This window comes from Arachis duranensis, chromosome 5 (genome assembly GCF_000817695.3).
Source record: "Arachis duranensis cultivar V14167 chromosome 5, aradu.V14167.gnm2.J7QH, whole genome shotgun sequence".
Classification (NCBI taxonomy): Eukaryota; Viridiplantae; Streptophyta; class Magnoliopsida; order Fabales; family Fabaceae; genus Arachis; species Arachis duranensis.
Window position 1 is genome coordinate 81041162 of NC_029776.3, and position 6748 is coordinate 81047909.

At 34.0% G+C, this 6748-nt stretch overlaps 1 pseudogene; it reads right to left on the reverse strand.

Annotated features, from left to right (window-relative positions):
* Positions 1–2427: 2427 nt before the first annotated feature.
* On the reverse strand, positions 2428–4825 carry LOC107489708 (glucose-1-phosphate adenylyltransferase large subunit 3, chloroplastic/amyloplastic-like; annotated as a pseudogene).
* Positions 4826–6748: the final 1923 nt, after the last annotated feature.

The window sequence follows — 6748 nt, forward strand, 5'->3', positions numbered from 1 at the left end:
TGGTGGCGAACACTTTATCATTATTATTTTGTTAGTTTTTGGTGAAAGAAAACTTAATTATATGCCTATTTTTGGTTAGATATTCATGTAGTGAGATTTGACATGGGTTATCATACACCAGAAAAGATTACCAAGTGAGTGACATTATGCTTTTCCACCCTTTTAATTGAGAAGCATATTTTTCATTTTCGATAAAGTTTTTTAGTTTTTAATTTTTCATCAAGCTGAAATTATTGATAGAAACTTTGATTCTTATAGATCAGATATGGTTGGAGAAGAGATATGTTGGGTCTTGCCACACCTCGGAATGGTTCAATACTGCAGGCAGAAGTATTAAGACAGAACTCATTGCTAGTGTCATTGTTTCACAGGTAATCATTTTTGTTGGATCAAACACTTATATTCGGCCGAAAACTATGAATTTAAAAGTCATTGAAGTTTGCACAGATTGATGAATCTGTAGTTTAATTTTCTTTTTCACATATGTTTTGTTAATTGCTATGAATTGGTAGTGTAGTGGACATGGGCTGCTACAATCTTGCAAAGCTCAAATGTTGCTTGGAAATATGGGGTCAGTGGTCCTTTCTGGTATGCTAGTGGAGTAATAATCTAGGCAGGAATCTTATATTACATTAAATATCTCCTCTGCATGCTGCTGTTTTTTTTTTTACTTTTTTCTTTTTCAAATTTCAGTCCTCCTAAATTTTGCAATTTAGAAAGTGAAGTAAGCCTGAGATTTGATATGATGCATTGAACATAAACAGGTATTGTTGTTTGGAGTAATTGCTATAGAGATTAAAAGAAAGGCTCCTCATTGTAACAGAAATTCCTAAATATTCTTGTTCTAGCTTCAACAGCTAGTGTAAGCATTAGGACTTGTTAACTGCATTATTAGTTTGTCATTATTTTTGGATGATAATGGTATGGCTAGAAGTCAAGATCTAGTTGCAATGTTTGTAAATACATTTATCTAGTTATTTTCATTGTTCAGGAGTTTGGACATATAAGTCTGTATTTTATCATTTATTTTTTAATATTTTGTAGTTGTAATTAATGAGATTGGAAAATGATGGTAGTGTGCTATATTTTGTTGTAAAGTATTTTTTTATTTTAATTTTCTTCTACATTTTTAATGTCTTGCTTAAATATTTCTTTTTAATAATAAATGATTAGTAGTGTAATTATAGTGTAGATTAATGTTTAAAAATTATATTGACAGGTTTGAAAACTCCACAGAATAACTGTTATTTTCAAAATGAAAAAATCTTTTTGTGGGGGTTTTAAACCGTCACAAACATTGACCAAAAACTGTCACAAAAGTCTAATATAAAACCCCCACTAAACACACACAAAACCTCCACTGAATAGATTGTGGAGGTTTTTAAAAACCCCCACAAAAGACCTCGTGGCACCTCAAATTTTGGGAGCTTTAGAAATTCCCACAAACTATTTAGTGGGGGTTATAAACCTCCACAAATAAGAAAAAAAAGTGCCACAAATAAACAAAAATCTTGTAGTGCTTGAATCTTTTCCAAGGGACATCCGTTAACTCTACCTGCAAGGTATGACACAACTCTTGCCACCAATTCTGAGCATCTCCCTCCAACATATGAGTCACTATCTCCACTGACTGTACTTCAGGAACATGTTGAGTATACAAAAACCTCTCCACTTCTCAAAATCACTTATCAGCCTCCAGGGCATTGGCGTTTCTGTTAAATCGAGGTGGACCACTCTTGAGGAAGTCAGTAAGGGTCATTAACCTATAGTATCGACTTACATTACATGTACTAGCACTAGAGTTTCCACCTCGACATCCTTGCATTGGTTCAACCACAGGATTTCCTCTCCGAATACCTCATTCGGATCCACGAGATGACATTTGGTCCCTATTCACACCAAACAAGTGATATTAAGTTAATCAGTCTCAATATCGCAAGTCTAATGCTTCAAGTTCCAAATGCATGCTCATGAATATTTATGCCACATATATCAATCAAATATCCTAATAGCACACTACAAGAATTTTGTTTATTTGTGGCAGTTTTTTTTCTTATTTGTGGAGGTTTATAACCCCCACCAAATGGTTTGTGGAGGTTTCTAAAACCCCCAAAATTTGAGGTGCCACGAGGTCTTTTGTGGGGGTTTTTAAAAACCTCCACAATCTATTCAGTGGAGGTTTTGTATGTGTTTAGTGGGGGTTTTTATATTAGATTTTTGTGATAATTTTAAATCATTTTTGTGGCACTTTAAAACCCCTACAAATTAATTTTTAATTTAAAAAAATTATGTATTTTGTGAGATTTTCAAACCTCCACAAACCTTGTAATTATTTATTTATTTTTAATTTTAAATTATTCATTAACCTCATCTCATTTACATATTCTCAAATTAAAAAAAAAAAGCAACAGCAAACTTGAAGTCCTAACTCTGGCTATTGTCAATTAGTTTTCACTAATCATTTCTTCTATGAAACATGCTCTCCATTGTCCAGAAATTAGAAATAACTCTAATTGCAAGCATAGTAGAAAGAAAAAGCATACACCAGCTAACAGCTTCAGCGACTTATCTTGAAGCATTTCCTATTGTATGAAAAATAAACTACATGCCAATATATATTCCTTATTCCATAATCCCTTAAACATGTAAGAACTGTCATAGAACAACCATTGTATTTAGAATAATAAAAACAACAAAAATGCACACCTCATCCTTATGTCCCTTGTCATTAATCTGAGATCCCGTACCAAAACTCTTCCCCTCATTGCAAGTAGATTCTTCTCACTCTTCAAAAAATTAAGAAAGAGCAGAGTACACATTGAAATAAGAGGCTATATGTTTATAATGGTAAATATCAATGCAACAAAATAGAAAAAATAAAAGCCATAATAGTATCATTAAAAAACAGAAACAAAAGAATAATTACCTTCAGAGAGAAACAAAGTAGACAGTCAATTTCGAGAGACCACGGCATCCTGGTTTACACACAACAAAATTAGAACCTTGATCAAAAGCAAAATTAAGTGTTAATGCTTACTTTGGTCCAAAGGTTGCTTATTTTGACCATTGAACCTTTTTCTTTCCCATTGAAAATTCAAGTGCGTAGTTAATAATATACATATAGTCCAAAAGGATTTATATTATATTATATTATATTAATTAACTAATATTTTTTATTTGTTCTGTTCAATAACTTCTAGAAACACTTTCACACACAGCAATAGTCTTTGGTCCAACATAGAATTGCATGATTTTGAGTGGGATTTTGGACTAAAAATATTAATGTTGACCTCATTTTTTCATTTTCCATCAATCTGTCAACCAGGTGAGACCCAATAAATCTAGCTCCTCCAGTAACCAATATTCTCATGTTAGACTGTAATCAAGAAGGAATAATAAATTAATAATAGGTAAAAGTAAAAACACAGCATAGAGGTAAAAAGATGTTTCTGTGAAATTAGTGATTCAAGTAAAGCTTATAGCCAAACACCTAATACAAATTGGATCAAAAATCCATAATTGACCTCTCATATACATAATCCAGAAGCATAGATACAACAAAGGATATAAAAACAGAAAGGAAAAAAATCACTGAACAGTTAGTATACAGTGTATACTGATCTGTCTACAGTATCAATGTTCATAGGGTGAACATAGATAAGAAGCAGCACAAACATGAGTTATTACCATTGTTTTTAGGTCTTCTCCTTTGGGCTTTTCACTGAATGAGAGAATCCTTCCTTTATCATTTATCTTCAATAGACCAAAATCAGAGGGACCAAAATCAGAGGCACGACTGTCACATATGAAGAGAGTTTTAAACAATAATATGTGACAAACATTATTGAATCATTTATTCATTTGGACTGATAAAAGAGCTAGTTTCTCATTCAGAGAAAGATGACAGAGTATTTCAAGATATACATCATGTGATTATGTATACTAGAAACAGATTCGAAAACCATTAACCCAACCTACCTGTCATCCATGGGGAGACAAGAAAGAGTAATATCTGCACCACTCTCACAATGATTCTGGATATGAAGATGAGTCAGAACATGTCAAATTTGAATGCATCAACAATATTGAAGGAGGAAAGGAAGAACTATTGATTGGACGAAACGGTGCCTTACTTGAACAAAGTCCACATAGTCCATTTGGTAGAGATGATCCCCAGAAAGAATCAGAACATCCTCAATATCCTTGCTTCTAGGATCCTACAGCATCATAGTTAAACAACATAACTTGGATTAAAAAGTTCAAGTGTAGATTATGTAACTACTCTAATTTCTATAGAATTATTATACCTCAAAGAGCCAGTGGAACTGCCTCACGGCATCAGCAGTACCCTGAAACCATTTTTTACCTGCCTCCCTGGAGTTTGAGTGGCAGCAAGAACCTGAAATAATAAATACAAGCATTCTTAGTCTTGAGTAATTACAAGCATAGTTCTTCAACACAGAATCCATCAAGTATACCTCAACATAGCCATCTCCAAAAGTGACACCAGTGCCAGAGTTGTACGCACGTGCAATATGCCTGTTGAGTGAAGCTGAGTTGAACTGAGTGAGAATGTAGACCTTGTTAACTAAATCTATATCAAATCCTCTACCTTAACCTAAAAAATTTACAATCTATGTCAAATCCTCTGCCTTGACCTGAAAAATTTACAAAGAGAAGAGTACATTAAAACATAAGAAGCAGAATTTGTGTATAATTTTGCCAAAATTATATCATTAAATTATCACAAAATCTAATATCTTTGAAAAAAATTGAAGAATTGAAGAAAGCAAAGAACGAGAAAAAATTAGGAACAAATCCTCATTATAATGACTCCACATGACATGAAATCAGTTCTACGATATCTGATAGTTTTGAACGTAACTTCAATCGAAGCTTACAGAGACTCGCTAGCTCGCCTTCTTGATCTCCTCAGTTAGCACCACTGAATCCGCGCCGAAATCGCACTCTGAGTGCTTCAAGCCGCCGGAGGAACAGCAGAACCAGCGGCACAACCCGCGGTGGAAGACGACAGAGAAGCAAAAGATTTAAAGCATTACCTCAACAATATGAATCAAATCGTCACTCTGAGAGGTCAACGAAAATTCAGAGGCTCCACGATCTCCATTCATAACTCCACCGGCAGCGCTTGACGGAGGAGACGGCGGCGGCAATGAATCGTCCCTCTCCCTCTCTCTTTCTCGCTCGAAGTCCTCTTCTAACTGTTTTTTTTTTCAATTTTTGTTATGGGATAATATTATTTGGGCTAGAAATTTTTTTAGTATTAATTGGGCTGTGGGGGTTATTATTAATAATTTAGGGAGGTTTTACAAATTGTCACTATTAAAATATATTATGGAGGTTTATAATAATTCCCATTAAAAAACTTCCACAAACAAATAAGAATTTTGTAGTGGCACATACACACACCCAGAGTATGCCCAAAAGCATAATCAGTCCATTCCTCAGGCTCTACAGGAATGAACTGCTCTGATACCATAATGTAACACCCTACCACCCAAAAATTTATGCTTAAGTCGTAAAATAGAGGTGGCGAGGTATTACGACTTCTAAAAATTAAAACACATACTTATAATAGTAGAAAGAATATAATAGACTAGAAGCCTTGAAAAATGGGTAAAACAAAATCACAAAATGAAAAGCGCCACGCTCCAAAAACGGAACAACTTGCGTGTTAGGAAAACTATAACTATCAAACGTAAGATAATAAAAGTAGGAATAGAAAGCCAAAGGTACAAAATAACAAGATCCTAACTCAGTCCGTGAAGTCAAGGCTGGCCGGAGAATATTTACACACACACACACACACACACACACACACAATAAGAGGATAAAAAAGAATAAGTTATGCGGAGAAAAAGCTAAGTACATGTATATACATCACTGCATAACAAAATAACCCAGTAACCACTTCGCTTCAGGTGTCCAGACGCCTAATAAGATACCTCTCGACCTGCATCTGAAAAACAACAACATAGTATGGAATGAGAACCGGAGGTTCTCAGTATGGTAAAGGTGCCTGTATAGTTAATATAAAAGGTCTCGGGAGAGCCAGAGGCATTCCTAGAACTTCGACACTCAAATTTCAGCTTAAGAATTCAATTAAACCAGAAATTAGGTAAGTTGTCTAAGGTATTCTAGTTTTGAATCTAACTTTAACCTAATGCTTCACGCTCTGCTCCTCAAATTCTCTGAATCACTGGTGGAACAACCCCTTCCATACCTCTGCCAAGAGAGGTTTCTCAGAAAACATACACATACAATTCAAGCAAGGAAAACACAGATAGAGAAGCATTTACAGTAAGTAGGACAAATAGCAGTTAAGCAGAATTAAACAGCTAAGCAAACTAAAACAATGCATACTCAAACAAAGCAAACAAATGCATATGATGTATGCTTGTCCTATGGTTGATGAGTCTCATCTGTCGGTTATACAGCCAACCCGACATGTCCTGGTAGTTAACCATTGGACAGTCTCTCTGTGCGCGCATCCCCAAGCTCAATAATAAAAGAAAATTATAATAATAGATTATACTTATACATTATAATGACATAATATTATATTACAAAACCTAATATTATATGTATATATACATAACGATAATGATAAACTTTAGTGGATATATATATATAATGATTTGAAGTATTAGGTTAAATAGTGAATAATAATAATAACACAGGAACGAACTTTAGTGAATAATATATATATATATATATATATATATAT